Genomic DNA, 14512 nt, shown 5'->3' on the forward strand with positions numbered 1-14512 from the left:
ATATATCTTTCCTTTTTTCCCTTGCCTTTCACATCTATTCTTTTTTCAGCTATTTGTAAGGCCTCCTCAACAACCATTTTGCCTTTCTGAATTTCTTTTTCTTGGGGACGGTTTTGATCACTGCCTCTCGTACGATGTCATGAGCCTATGTCCATAATTCTTTAGGCACTCTGTCTATCAGATCTAATCCCTTGAATCTATTTGTCTTTTCCAGTGTATAATCATAAGGAATTTGATTTAGATCATACCCGGATGGCCTGGTGGTTTTTCCTACTTTCTTCCAATTTAAGTCTGAATTTTTTCCATAAGGAGTTTATGATCTGAGCCACAGTCAGTTCTTGGTCTTGTTTTTGCTGACTGTATAGAGCTACACCATCTTTGACTGCAAAGAATATAATCAATCTGATTTTGGTATTGACCATCTGGTGATGTCCATGTGCAGAGTCATCTCTTGTGTTATTGGAAGAGGGTGTTTGCTATGACCAGTGCATTCTCTTGGGAAAATTCTGTCAGCCTTTATTATGCTTCATTTCGTACTTCAAGGCCAAACATGCCTGTTACTCCAGGTATTTCTTGACTTCCTACTTTTTCATTCCAGTCCCCAGTGATTAAAATGACATCTTTCTTTGGTGCTAGTTCCAAATGGTCTTGTAGGTCTTCATAGAACTGTCCAGCTTCAGCTTCTTTGGCATTAGCGCTTGGGGCATAGACCTGGATTACTCTGATATTGAATGATTTTCCTTGGAAACAAAGAGAGATCATTTTGTCATTTTTGAGAATGCACCCAAGTACTGCATTTCAGACCCTTTTGTTGACCATGAGGGCTATTCCACTTCTTCTAAGGGATTCTTGCCCACAGTAGTAGATATAATGGTCATCTGAATTAAATTTGCCCATTCTGGTCCATCTGAGTTTACTTATTCCTAAAATGTTGATGTTCACTCTTGCCATCTCCTATTTGACCACTTCCAATTTACCTTGATTCATGGACCTAACATTCCAGGTTCCTATGCAATATTGTTCTTTACAGCACTGGACCTTACTTCCATCACCTGTCATATCCACAACTGGGCGTTGTTTTGGCTTTGGCTCCATCTCTTCATTCTTTCTGGGGCTATTTCTCCACTCTTCTCCAGTAGCATATTGGGTACCTACTGACTTGGGGAGTTCAGCATTCAGTGTCATATCTTTTTGCATTTTCATACTGTTCATGAGGTTCTCACGGCAAGAATACTTAAGTGGTTTGCCATTCCCTTCTCCAGCAGACCACGTTTTGTCAGAAGTCTTCACCATGACCCATCTGTCTTGGGTGGCCCAAAATGTCATGGCTCATAGTTTCATTGAGTCAGACAAGGCTGTGATCCATGTGATCAGTTTGGTTAGTTTTCTGTGACAGTGGTTTTAATTCTGTCTGCCCTCTGATTGAGAACGATAGGAAGCTTCTGGAAGCTCCCTGATGGGAGGTTCCCCCTGATGGCTGTGGGGGATCTGGCTTCTCCCTGTTGGCTCCCTAATGGGAGCTTCCCTCCAATGGCTGTAGGGGATCTGAGTCTTGTTTTGATCAGCGGGGCCATACTCAGTAAATCTTTAAATCAATTTTCTGTTGATGAACTGAGCTGTGTTCCCTCCATGTTGTTTGGTGTGACTATGGTAGGGGTAATGGTGGTAATGGCAACCTCCTTCAAAAGGACTTATGCCAGCACTACTGAATTCAGTTCCCCTGATTCTATGATAGGCAGCTGTTGACCCACACCTCCACCAGAGACTCCTGAACACTCACAGGCAAGTCTAGCTCAGTCTCTATGGGGTCACTGCTCCTTTCTCCTGGGTTCTGGTGCACACAGGTTTTTTTATGACTTCCAAGAGTCTGTTTCCCCAGCCTGTCCTTTTTGGGGCTTCTCCCTTGCCCTTGGATGTGGGGTATCTCTTTTAGGTGGCTTCCAACATTCTCCTGTCAATGGTTGTTCAGCAGCAAGTTGGAATTTTGGAGTTCTTGCAGGAGAAGATGAGTTCATGTCCTTCTACTCCATCAGGAACCAGATTATTTGTTCTTGCACCCAAAGACCCATATAGGCAAAGCTATGGTTTTTACAAGTCATGTATGGATGTGAGAGTTGGACCGTAAACAAGGCTGAGCACTGAATAACTGATGCTTTCAAACTGCAGTGCTATAATAGACTTTTGAAAGTCCCTTGGACAGCAAGGAGATCAAACCAGTCAATCTCAAAGGAGATCAAGCCTGAATATTCATTGGAAGGACTGATGCTGAAGCTGAAGCTCCAATACTTTGGCCACATGATGCAAAGATCTGTCTCATTGGGAAAGACACTAGTGCTGGGAAAGACTGAGGGCAGGAGGAAAAGGGGGCAACAGAGGATGATGTTGATGTTCACTCTTGCCATCTCCTACTTGACCTCGATTCATGGACTTGACATTCCAGGTTCCTATACAATATTGTTCTTTACAGCAATATTGGATGGTTGGATGGATGGATGGTTGGATGATGTCAGTGATTCAATGGACATGAATTTGAGCAAACTCCGGGAGATGGGGAAGGACAGGGAAGCCTGGAGTGCTGCAGTTCATGGGATTGCAAATAATTGGACACAACTTAGCGACTTCACTGCCTAGCATTATGCTTTACACATGGGAGATCGATGCCATAACTTTTGAGGAATGGAAGAACTGTGAGTGAATAAATAATAGAAGAAAGAAAGGGATGGAGGGAAGGAGGAGGAAGGAAGTTACATGATGAAACTGGTAAATAAAAGGGTAGAGGTGAGAAACAAGGTTTCCGTCAGCAGCCCGGTTCTCATTCCCACACCCCACATGGTTTGTCGTACACATCGCACCAGTAAGAGCTTTATCATACCATGGTGGTAAGATGTTCATGTTACTCATGATATCAATTAAAATATGCATTGGATAACATAGATATAGACTTTCTTATGGTAGAGACTGGCTTTTTCTTGTTTTGTCTTGTTAATAGCTGACATTTAGTAAGTCCTAATTCATTAATACTGGCTGGATGAATGAATTCAGGACCTTGTATTCATTGAAAAGGTGGGATAATTAAGAAAAAGATTGGATGCTGCTTGTAAAAATGAAATATATATATGAACATAAAGAATTTATGAAAATAAGAGCACATGAGAATAACTACCTTTCAAACTATGGAGTGTTCAAATGCCCTCTTCATGTCTTATTTTTGTCAGTGAGGATTTTAATAACTCAGAATATATAGACACCAATCAATGTTTAGCTATTCAAGTATATAGTTAAATTTATACTTGAGTTGTGCGTACACAAGAAGTAGATCAGTCGTGTCCGACTCTTTGCAACCCTGTGGACTATAGCCCACCAGGCTCCTCTCTCTGTGAGATTCTCCAGGCAAGAATCCTGGAGTGGATTGCCAAGCCTTCCTCCAGGGGATCTTCTAACCCAGGGATTGAACCCACATCTCATGTCTCCTGCATTGGAAGCCAGGTTCTTTACCACTACCACCACCTGGGAAGCTCATGCTTGAGTTATGCTTTTATATGAAAAAAAACAAAAACAAAAACAAAAGCCATTAAAGAAAACTTTCAATAAATAAAACTTATAAACCCCAGCTGTGACCCATTTCTTTTTCCCAAATTTCTGCCTTTTCCTTCTTTGACTTATAATCAAAATGGAGATGTGTTTTTCTGCAGTCCATTCTCAGCACTCTACGTTTGTAAAACAATTTTTAGGATTTCATATAATCACCTTGTAACCTCAAATTGAAGAATAAATGTGCTCACTCTTCCCTATTTCAAATTTTGCTAATTGGCAAATATCATCAGAAGAAAAAAGTGGAAAACCATGTTTTCAGGAGGTCGAGTAAAAGAAACTAGACTCAAACTAATTCTCAATGTGAGAAATATCTTCCTATTTTTCTTTGAATATTCTTTTAATACAGAGTTTTATATCTAAATACAGCAAGTAAAGCTTAATATGCATTTTTGTTGTTCTCTCTGTCGTACTCCCCTGCTTTCCAACACAGCTGAACAAATTTGCAGTGACCCAGCAATATAAGTTCTATGTTCTGCTACAATTTCCCTAGCATCCAGGTTATTATACTTTATTATTGTTAGTTTAGGGGGAAAATGTTTCCCCAATATTGTTGTTATTTGTGCTATGATTACAAAGGAGTTCAAGAAATACAATTATACCACATTAATGATGGTCTGTAATTCTGGCTTTTCACTGAATCAAAGGGTACTGCCCTCACTTAGCCCTATTTCTATGACAGTGATATAATTCTTTGCCAAAAAAATAGTGTCTTAAGCCCAGAAAATTTTCAGTTTTTTTTTTATGTCTATTCCCACAATCTCAAAATAGGCATGCTCTTTGCTTTTCCATAAAAGACTTCATTTTATCCTAAATGTAGTTAATATTTCTAACATAATTTGATTAATACTAGTCTACTTTTAACTTTAAAATATGCTTAGTCAAATGATACCTGTCTAACCTAGACTTTGCCAAAGACTATTCAGTAAACCTGTTTTTCTAGGACTTGTTAACATTTATTATGCATTGAAAATTGTCCCAAAATTGAGGAAGTGAAGGGTTATGCAAAGTAAGTTTTTAATGAGAATATTCTCACTTTATACAATGCACATTTCTGAGAGAGGGATATAGTTTATGAAAATCTAAAAGAGGAGCATAGAAGGTATTGAGCATCCATACATGAAGGCAGAGGCTTCAATCATGAGCAGAGATTCTGAATCTAAATTCACTGAGCAAAGGAGACTCCAACAAAATGTTTTCCCTTGTGGCTGGTTTACAGTCCTTTGGCAAATGAATCCTTGTTCTGTGTTTTTTTTTGTTTGTTTGTTTTTTCCTATTTTAAAAATTATTTTCCTACAAGCCATATGCATCTGATGATTAATTATACGGTGTGATAGTTTAGTCGCTAAGTTGTATCCTACTCTTGCAACCCCATGGACTGTAGCCCGCCAGGCTCCTCTGTCCATGGGATTTCTCAGGCAAGAATACTGGAGTGGGTTGCCAGTTCCTTCTCCAGGGGATCTCTCCAACCTTAGGAATCAAAACCACAGCTCCTGTATCACAGGCAGGCTCCTGCCTTGCAGGTGAATTCTTTACCAACTGAGCTAGGACGGAAGCCTAATTATGTGGTACCTTCAGATACTGTGTGCTCTAGTGGAAAAGGCGAATTTCAAAAGTGATTTCTTACAGAGCCCTGTTTGAGCTCCCTGAGTCACACAGCAAATTCCTGCCGGTTATCTGATTTGCCTATGGCAGTGTATGTCTCCACGCTACTCTTTCTATCTGCTTTCCTATGTGGCACTTGTTTTTCTCCTTCTGACTTCACTGTGTATAATAGGCTCTAGGTTCATCCACTGTGGCAGAAACCAACGCAATATTGTAAAGCAATTATTTTTCAATTAAAAATAGAACTTTTAAAAAGTGATGTATTGTGATAATCCTCAGTGTCTTTTGGTGATTTCCACTGAATGGTGTATGGGTGAGATCAGAAAATTCCTTGGCCCTAACAAAACCAGCAAATTAGGGGGTGTGAAGAGAAAAAGCTTCATTATATGGGAGTTGAGAAACAGTCTGTAAAGTGCTTGCAAATTCAGTAGTCAAAAGAAACACAATCAGATGTTTTCCAGTGTTCATTCTCATTGTATTTCTAGTACATTCCCTTTAAGAAGTGAAGATTGTTTGAATCCTCAGGCAGCAGGTGAGACGATATTGCTAGATTTTATGTCCCTGTTTCCAAGACAGGATTTTTATATAATCTCTTAATTAGTAAAGATCGTTTTCCTCTGGAAGGGTCCTAAACACTTCTTAATGTTGAATTTCAACAATAATTCCCATTTGTTCAGTTCTTCCCGTACAACAAACATATGTTAGGCACAACATACATAGTCCCCATGTTGTTGCTGGTCAGTCACTAAGTGGTGCCTGACTCTTTGAGACCTCAGGGACTGCTGCGTGCCACGCTTCCCTGTCTTTCACTGTCTCTGAGAGTTTTCTCAAACTCATGTGCATTGAATTGGTGATGCCTTCCAACCTTCTCATCTTCTGTCATCTCTTTCACCTCCTGCCTTCAATCTTTCCCAGCATCTTTTCCCAGAGTCTTTTCCAATGAGCCCAGTTCTTCACATCAGGTGGCCAAACAGCTTCAGCATCAGTACTTCCAATGACTCTTCAGGGTTGACTTCCTTTAGGATTTACAGTTTGATCTTCTTGCTGTCCAAGGCACTCTCTGGGGTCTTCTCCAGCACCACAATTTGAAAGCATCAATTTTTCAGCAGTCAGCCTTTTTTATAGTCCCCATGACAACTTCAAAAAATGAACTTGATTATTATTATCCCCTTTTCATTTATGTGGAGACTGAACATAGGAGACTTTTAATAGTTTAACCAAGAGAACACAGCTAGTGGTCAGCAGAGTATACTGTGAGTCTCTCAAGCCCTTTTTCTTAGGCTGAATTCTTTTGGCCCAGGAGAGCCATGTGGGTGCCACTCTACTCATTAAAGAGGCTCCACTGGCCTGCCACTATGGAGAACCCTTCCTTTTCTCTTATTTTAGGACCAAAAAACACTTTGACATTTAAAATTCAAAAACAAAAACGCCTAGAAGGCAAACAGCCTTTTTGCAATCCTTTCTCCCAAGGGAAATTCATTCAACATGGGAAAGTAAGATTAAAATGTTGAAGGGGGGGTTGAATGCCCAGGCAGATTAAGGAGATAGTCAGGAAACACGTGGTGATGCTTAGAGAACAGCAGGAATGAATTCCCTAAAGTTAGAGAAGAAAATGCTCAAGTCTCTTTTTCCCTCTGAAGTTCTCCATCTGTAAAACCCAAGGGTTCCTCTGAATGCCCTCTATTCATCAGAACCCCCCACGTGCAAAGATCCCAATCAAATAAAATGTGAATGATAGAAGATAGATAGACTGATGGGATGAGAGGATGGATGAATAGATGATACATAGATAGGTACTTAGAAACATAGGTACATACGTAAAGGGATGGATGGATAAATAGATACCCAGAAAGTACATAGATACATAGATATAAAGACGGATGCCACACAATTGCCACATGACTCAGCAGCTGAGCTTTTCTTCATCCATCCCAGAGAAATAAAAATTTATGCACACACACACACATATACACACATACACAAAACCAAAGATGGATGGATAGATGGGTGGGAATGCTAGATGACAGGTAGATAGATAGAGCAGTTAGAACAGAGACAATACACAGATAAACAGATCTGTCTAATAATTCCATGGAAAGTTAGGGTTGAAATTTGCTTCAGAGTCAACTGCATCCAGAAATTCAGTCTTCCTGTTGATTCTCTTACTTTCTCTCCCTTTTTCCCTCTCCAATATCTTCCATGGAATGACCCTATTTGATCGATAATAAGTCATTTTCCCTTTTCTTGAATGAGGCATACTAATTCAAGGAATGTAGCTGTAAGTAGCAATGTGACTAGCCCACCATGTTTTCTTTCGCTTCTAGATTACAAGCTATTCTTCATTTTTATCTCCTTGCTTCTTACCTTCCTGGAGTGTGATATGCAGAAATTTCTATAAAATGTGTATTATTAGAATGTGATTGATTAAAGGAAGATTAACAGATCCCAGGGGAGCAGTTAGAAACTGAACTGAGAAATTGGATTAGGTGTCTCTTGATAAATTGGTAGTACAACTGATGCCGCACTTTGTAGCATTTCCCCCCTCTAGATTGTGCCATTAAGGTAGGCAGAATAAGGATGCCCCCACATACCCATATCCTAAGTCCTGGAGCTTTTGAAGAGGATGCATCACACGACAAAAGGAATTTCTCAAGTGGAATTAAGGTTACAGACTTTTAAACAGGGGAGTTTTCCTGCATTATCCACATGGGCCCAATCTAACCACACAGGCCCTTTAAGTGGAAGAGGGAAGCAGAAACATCAGCCAGAGAGGGGCCACGCCAAGAGAAGAGATGGGAGATGTGAAGGGTGAGAGAGACCCGTGTTGACCTTAGTTCTGGCTTTGAAGATAGAGGAAGGAGGGCATGAGCCAAGGCCTGTGACTCTAGAAGTTGGGAGCCAGGAACCCCAAAGGACTGAAATCTGCCAGCAACATAGATAATCCAGAAAACAGCGTCTCCTCTAGCACTTCCAGGAAGGATTGTGGCTTTGCAAACACCTTGATTTTAGGCCCTGAGCACTTCTGATCTGCAAAATGGTAAGATGACAAATTTGTATTGTTTTAAGCTACTAAATTTGGATACATACGTGTGTGCATGCTAAGTCATTTCAGTCGTGTCTGACTCTTTGCGACCACATGGACTATAGCCCGCCAGGCTCCTCTGTCCATGGGATTCTCCAGGCAAGAATACCGGAGTGGGTTGCCATTTCCTTCTCCAGGGGATCTTCCCAACCCAGGGATCGAACGCATGTCTCTTATGTCTCCTGCATTTGCAGGCGGGTTTTTTACCACTAGCACCACCTGGAAAGCCCGTGTTACAGCTGCAGCGGGAAAATAATACACCTAGGTGAAATTGTTTTTCTTTTAAAGGAAAGTATTTATAAAGTGGATTTCTTAACTAATTTGTTCATCCCCAAAAAGCAGACTGTTAAAGGTCTTGGCTGGTTAGAGTCTCATTGGCCTAGATACCCCTTTTAAGAATAATTATCCTTTTTCTCAGTTAAAATTTTATAAAAAGATCAAAAGTCTCTGTTAAGAATAGAGTTCATGTTCTGTACAAAATGGACTTTGGGGGTAAAATTCTGTAGACAGAGGAGCCTGGTGGACTTTAGTCCAAAGGGTCACAAAGAGTTGGACACAACTGAGATTACCTGTTCACACAGACTCCGAAACAGCAATGGTGGGTATAGGTGCTACCCATAAGCCACATGGCCAAGAGAAGGCCTTGGCCTGGCCACACAGCTCTTTGGTCTGGATGCATCTTTCCTAAATTGCCTGTAATATTCAAGCCCCTTGCTTTTACTTCTACAGTATTCTGCTTTTCCCTCAGTTTTTACTAACCTCAAATGCTGCTAGTATTTGTCTATAATTCTGCTAAAGATAAAAATTCTACCAAATAAGTAGTTTCTGTAGAGACTCTTCTTGCTCAAATTGCCCCTGCGAATTGCTGGCTGCCTGTCTTGCTTGTTAGCATGGAAGACAGCAATGTGACACTGTAGCTCTGACACTACCCTGAGTGTCACCTGTACACATTCTCTCTGACAGATGCATTTTTTTTCTAACTGCATTTTCTTAGTGTGCTCAGGCAATGCAGAGTTTAGAAACTTGTTAGAAGATTCCCAGCTCCAATAATATGGCAGATAATGCAAAAAGAAATTAAAAAAGGAAAGTGTAAGGATCACTGTCTTCTCTAAATCTTAGGGGAAAAAAGAAAGCAGAAGGATAAAATATATCCTTGACTCCTTGAATTAATAAGGACTTGAAAACTAGAAGTTAGAGCAGGTGAACTCATGATGCAAATAACGTTGGTGGATTAACTAAACCCAGAAACATAGAATCTTGAGTGTCAACATTTGCACAAAACCTGGAGATGAGATCTTAGTCAACTCCAAATAAGCCAGGAGTTGGAAAGGAAACTCCTACTGGTCCCCCCAGATATTGCACCATAAGTGAAAGATGAAGCAGAAAACAAATCTCCCCTCTGCCCTATATGCTAGCAGAAAAGCTTATCTGTCTCTACAAGCACTTCTGGTGAGTTTGGACTCTAAATTTATACCACCTGAGTCACCAGGCAGCAATAAATATGAAAGGCTTTGGAGGCACTTCAACAACACAGGCCACATAGGATTTGCCACAGGACATAGGAGTGGGAAAAGAGGCTCTTAATTCAAGTTCAAAATCAAAAATTATGAAGCACATGAGGAAACCATCTGTCCTAACCAGAATGAAGTAGATGCACCACAAGGATCATTAAAACCTAAAGACATTAGCTAATAAAACAAGAATCTGAAAGACAAATGATTAAAGCCAAAAAGAAGAAATCAAAATCAACACGGTAAGAAAAGGAAAGGGGAAAAAAAGATACTTGAAAACAAAAAACAGATTGGGCAGAGAGAAGACTAGAACTTCTGGAAATGAAAAGTAATATTCTCAAAATTAAAAATTCATGGGGCAGATGAAACAGATTAGACTCATCTGAATAAAGAATTAGTACAATGAGAAATCTATTTGATTAACTTTTCCAGAATGAGCAAGGGATGATAGGACATGGTAAACATAAATTGTCTTTGGGATTTCCATGGTGGTCCAGTGGTTAAGACTCTGTGCTTCCAATACAGTGGGCGCCAGTTTGATCCCTGGTCAGGGAAATAAGACCCCACATGCCTCACTGTGTGGCCAAAAAAAAGTTATGGAGGATGGAATGATAAGATCCAGTGTTCATCTACTACAAGAGGCAATGGAGAGAATGGTGGGGAGGCAATATTTGAAGACCTAGAGGCTGAGGATATTTCTAAAGCAATGAAATAACATGCAGTCTCAGATTATTCAGTAGACACTGAGTTAAACACACACATACAGACATATACACACTTAGACATAAGACATAAAGAACAGACTTTTGGACTCTGTGGGAAAGGTGAGGGCGGGATGATGTGAGAGAATAGCATTGAATCATGTATGTTATTATCTGTGAAATAGATCACCAATCCAGATTTGATGCATGAGACAGGGTGCTCAGGGCTGGTGCACTGGGATGACCCTAAGGGATGGGATGGGGAGGGAGGTAGGAGGGAGAGTCAGGACGGGGAACACATGTATGGCAAATTCATGTGAATGTATGGCAAAAAACCACCACAATATTGTAAAGTAATCAACCTCCAATTAAAATAAATTTTAAAAAAGAGATAGACTCTGGGATTCCCTGATAGCTCAGTTGGTAAAGAACCCACCTGCAATGCAGGAGACCTAGGTTCAATCCCTGGGTTGAAAGATCCTCTGGAGAAGTGACAGGCTTCCCACTCAGTAATTCTGGCCTAGAGAATTCCATGGACAGTATAGTCCATGGGTTTGCAAAGAGTTGGGCATGACTGAGCGATTTTCACTTTCACTTCACTTTCATTTCTCCACCAAAAAGGCAGGATTCCATGCACAAATATGCACAAAAAGCTTGGAACTACACCAGCACATACTAAAAAATACATAACATCATTCTTATTCTTGCAGCTATAAAGACATGCTGCCATTAGTATTATTTACTTTGCTTCTCTGTATCTTAATGTATTTCATAACAGGTATTATCAGTGAAGAAAGTGGTGACAGTGTGGTTAAAAATTATGTGGTGTGAGATTCTTTGTGTATTTTTAAGCACAGAGGCCAAGAGCCACATTATGTGATAGAAGTCAGGCACACCAAGTGTGAGCACAGTAGTTACCTGTGGGGACCAGGAGGGGAGGAAAGGAGAAATGGAATGGTCAGGATTAGGCCACAGTTCTCAGGTTTGGGCAACTAAAAACAAATTCTGAAGCAAACACGGCAACATGTTAACTTGTGTTTAATTTCAGCCGTGGTTACCTCCAGCCATGGCTATTGAGGGGGGCGCCTTCAAGGGGCCAAACCCAGGCACCATGTGCCAAACCCTGTCTCCTGCAGCAGCGTTGCCTCTGACTGAAAGAAAGCAAGTCTTTTTCCACTTCACACAAAGACATGTGTTCATGGTGGCCCTGTGGGTAAATGGGTGCCTGTTATATTATTTTCTGTACTTTTCTATGTTTGAAATATGTCATCATTTTAAAAAGGGACCATGACTTTCTTCATAGAGCTTCAGGTGAAAATGGAATTCCTGTTGCTCAAAATTGTCACAATTCCTGTGTAACTTTATCCTATCGCCTAACAGGCCTGTTTTTGGTTTTCAGTCAGCATAATACAGGCCAAGCTGGGTCTCCACTTCCCTATCTGAGGAATGATTTAAAAATTGTAAGATGGTTACCCCAGAAATCAGTGGCAGGAAACATAGTTTTCAATTTCCAAAGTAGCCTAGTTTCCAGTTGTCTAAATGAAGCATTGGAAGGACTAGAAATCACCTTTTATGTCCTGCCTTTAACACATGAAGGAGGCTTGCTCACTACAGCTGGGTATGATGTATTCACGGAGAATTTGGATGCAATAAAAAAAAAAAACAAGTGTGAAATAATACTGAGGAGATCATTTATCTGGTTGGCAGAAATATAATTTTTATAGTTCTTTCAGCTATGTTAATTCTAAAAAAAAAAAATGAAAAAGACCGCAAAGATTATCTCAAACTGTTGGATAATCCTTGACTAGGTCACTTGTTTCAAAAAAGAAAGAAAGAAAAATGGCTTTACGCACTTCATTTTTTAAAAGTGGAATAGTAATAACTAATTTTACTCCAAACCTACTGACTAATGTGTCAAAACCCGTATACCAAGCATCCTTGTGTGCTATTTAATAGTGAAAACAAACAAACAAATATACTGCTTAACTCTCTGAGAAGAAAGAATTATTTTCCTATTAATAATCAGATAGTTAAGTAAATAGATAAACACATACAGATGGAATTTGATTTGCTTATCTTTTCTTTCTTCAAAAACTGTAGATATTGGAAACAATATCTGATTAAGGATTTGTATCTAGGGTATAAAAAGAATTCTCAAAATTTAACAGTGAAAAATAAAATCCAATTAAAAAATGAGCAAAAGACTTAGACGTTTCACTAGAGAGGATATATGGATAGTGCATAGCACATAAAAATATGTTCAATATCACTCATCATTATAAACATGCAAGTTAAAAATGCAGTAAGACATCACTACATCCTTATTAAAACAGTTACAATATCAAATGCTTGTGAGGATGCAGAGAAACTGGATACATTGCTCTGTGTGTGTGCTTAGACATTGCTGGCAGAAGGTTAAATGATACAGCTGCTCTAGAAATCAGTTTGGCAGTTCCTTAAAGAACTAAATATATCTTTACTACATGACCCTGCAATTGCACTTCTGGGCATTTATCCTAGGAAAATAAAAATTATTTCTACCTAAAAACCTGTGTGTGAATATTCATAGCCATTTATTTGTAATTGCCAAAAAAAAAAAAAAGCCCTGAAAATATTGCAAATGTTCTTCAAGGGATAAATGGTTAAACACATTGTGATACCTTCATACCATGGGACACTAGTCAGCAATGAAAAGGGATAACTTGTGTGATGGTTAATTTTATGTGTCACTTGACTGGGCCAAAGGACACCCAGATAGTTGACAAAACATGATTTCAGAGTGTAGCTGTAAGAGTGCCTCTGGGGGAGATACGTGGACTTGGGGACTGGGAAAGTGGATCACCCTTACCAGTGGGACTGGCCATCATGGATACAGCAATGAGGTACTCAGAGGACAAGTATGTTCTCTGCTTGTGCTGGGCCGTCCATCTTCTCCTGACCCTAGACGTCTGTAGTCCTGGTTCTCTGGCCCTTGTCTCAGACTGGTGCCAATACTGCTGACTCACTTGATTCTCAAGCCTTCAAGTTCGAACTGGAACTATACCACTGGCTTTCCAGTGCATCCAGCTTACAGTGGGCAGATGGTGGGACTTCTGTCTCCACAGTCATGTGAGCCAATTCCTCATCATAAATATCTTTCTATATATTCTATATGTGTAAATCCTCTTGATTCTGTTTCTCTGGAGAACTCCAAGTAATATATCTCACAGTCTTAGCCACTGGACCACCAGGGAATTCCCTACATCCTGATACATGCAACAGTTTTGAAGGATCTCAAGAACATTGTGCTGAATGGAAAAAAAAAAAAATTCAATCTTAAAGGCTCTTCATTGATTATTCCATTTATAGAACATTCTTAAGTGACAAAAGTACAACAAGAGTAAACAGATGATTGGTTGTCAGAAGTTAGAGATTGGTGGAAAGGATGGTTGGGTGTGAACATCAAGCGATAGGAAGATGAATATTTTTGTGCTGATAGAGGAATCTGCACGTGTGGTAAAGCGGCTCAGAAAACACACATGCAAATCAGTTCATGTTAAACTGGTGAAACCTCAATAAGGTTGATGGCTTTGTATCCATGTCAACCTCCTGACTTTCTGACTTTGATAACGTTCTACAGTTACACAAGTTGCTGCCACTAGGAGGAACCAGGTAAAACATATATAAATGGCCATTCTATCACTTTTCCAACTCCCTGTAACTCTGATCACTTCAAAATGAAAAGTAAAAAATGAAGTCAAAAGGATGAGGGGAAGGTGGGGGGAGCAAAGATAGTCCATGCTTTGTTTTGTTTCTGGCTTTAGGAGTTAGGTCCTTGGTTCTTGCTCAGTAGTTTTCATACAAAGTATTTGGGAGGATGGACAACCAAATAGTGAGTTAGTGGAAATATACATGATATATACACATGGTTGGGGCTTCTGTGGTAGCTCAGCTGGTAAAGAATCTGCCTGCAATGCAGGAGACCCTGGTTCAATTTCTGGGTTGGGAAGATACTCTGGAAAAGGAATAGGCTACCCACTCCA

The sequence above is a fragment of the Capra hircus genome, chromosome 11 (genome assembly GCF_001704415.2).
Source record: "Capra hircus breed San Clemente chromosome 11, ASM170441v1, whole genome shotgun sequence".
Classification (NCBI taxonomy): Eukaryota; Metazoa; Chordata; class Mammalia; order Artiodactyla; family Bovidae; genus Capra; species Capra hircus.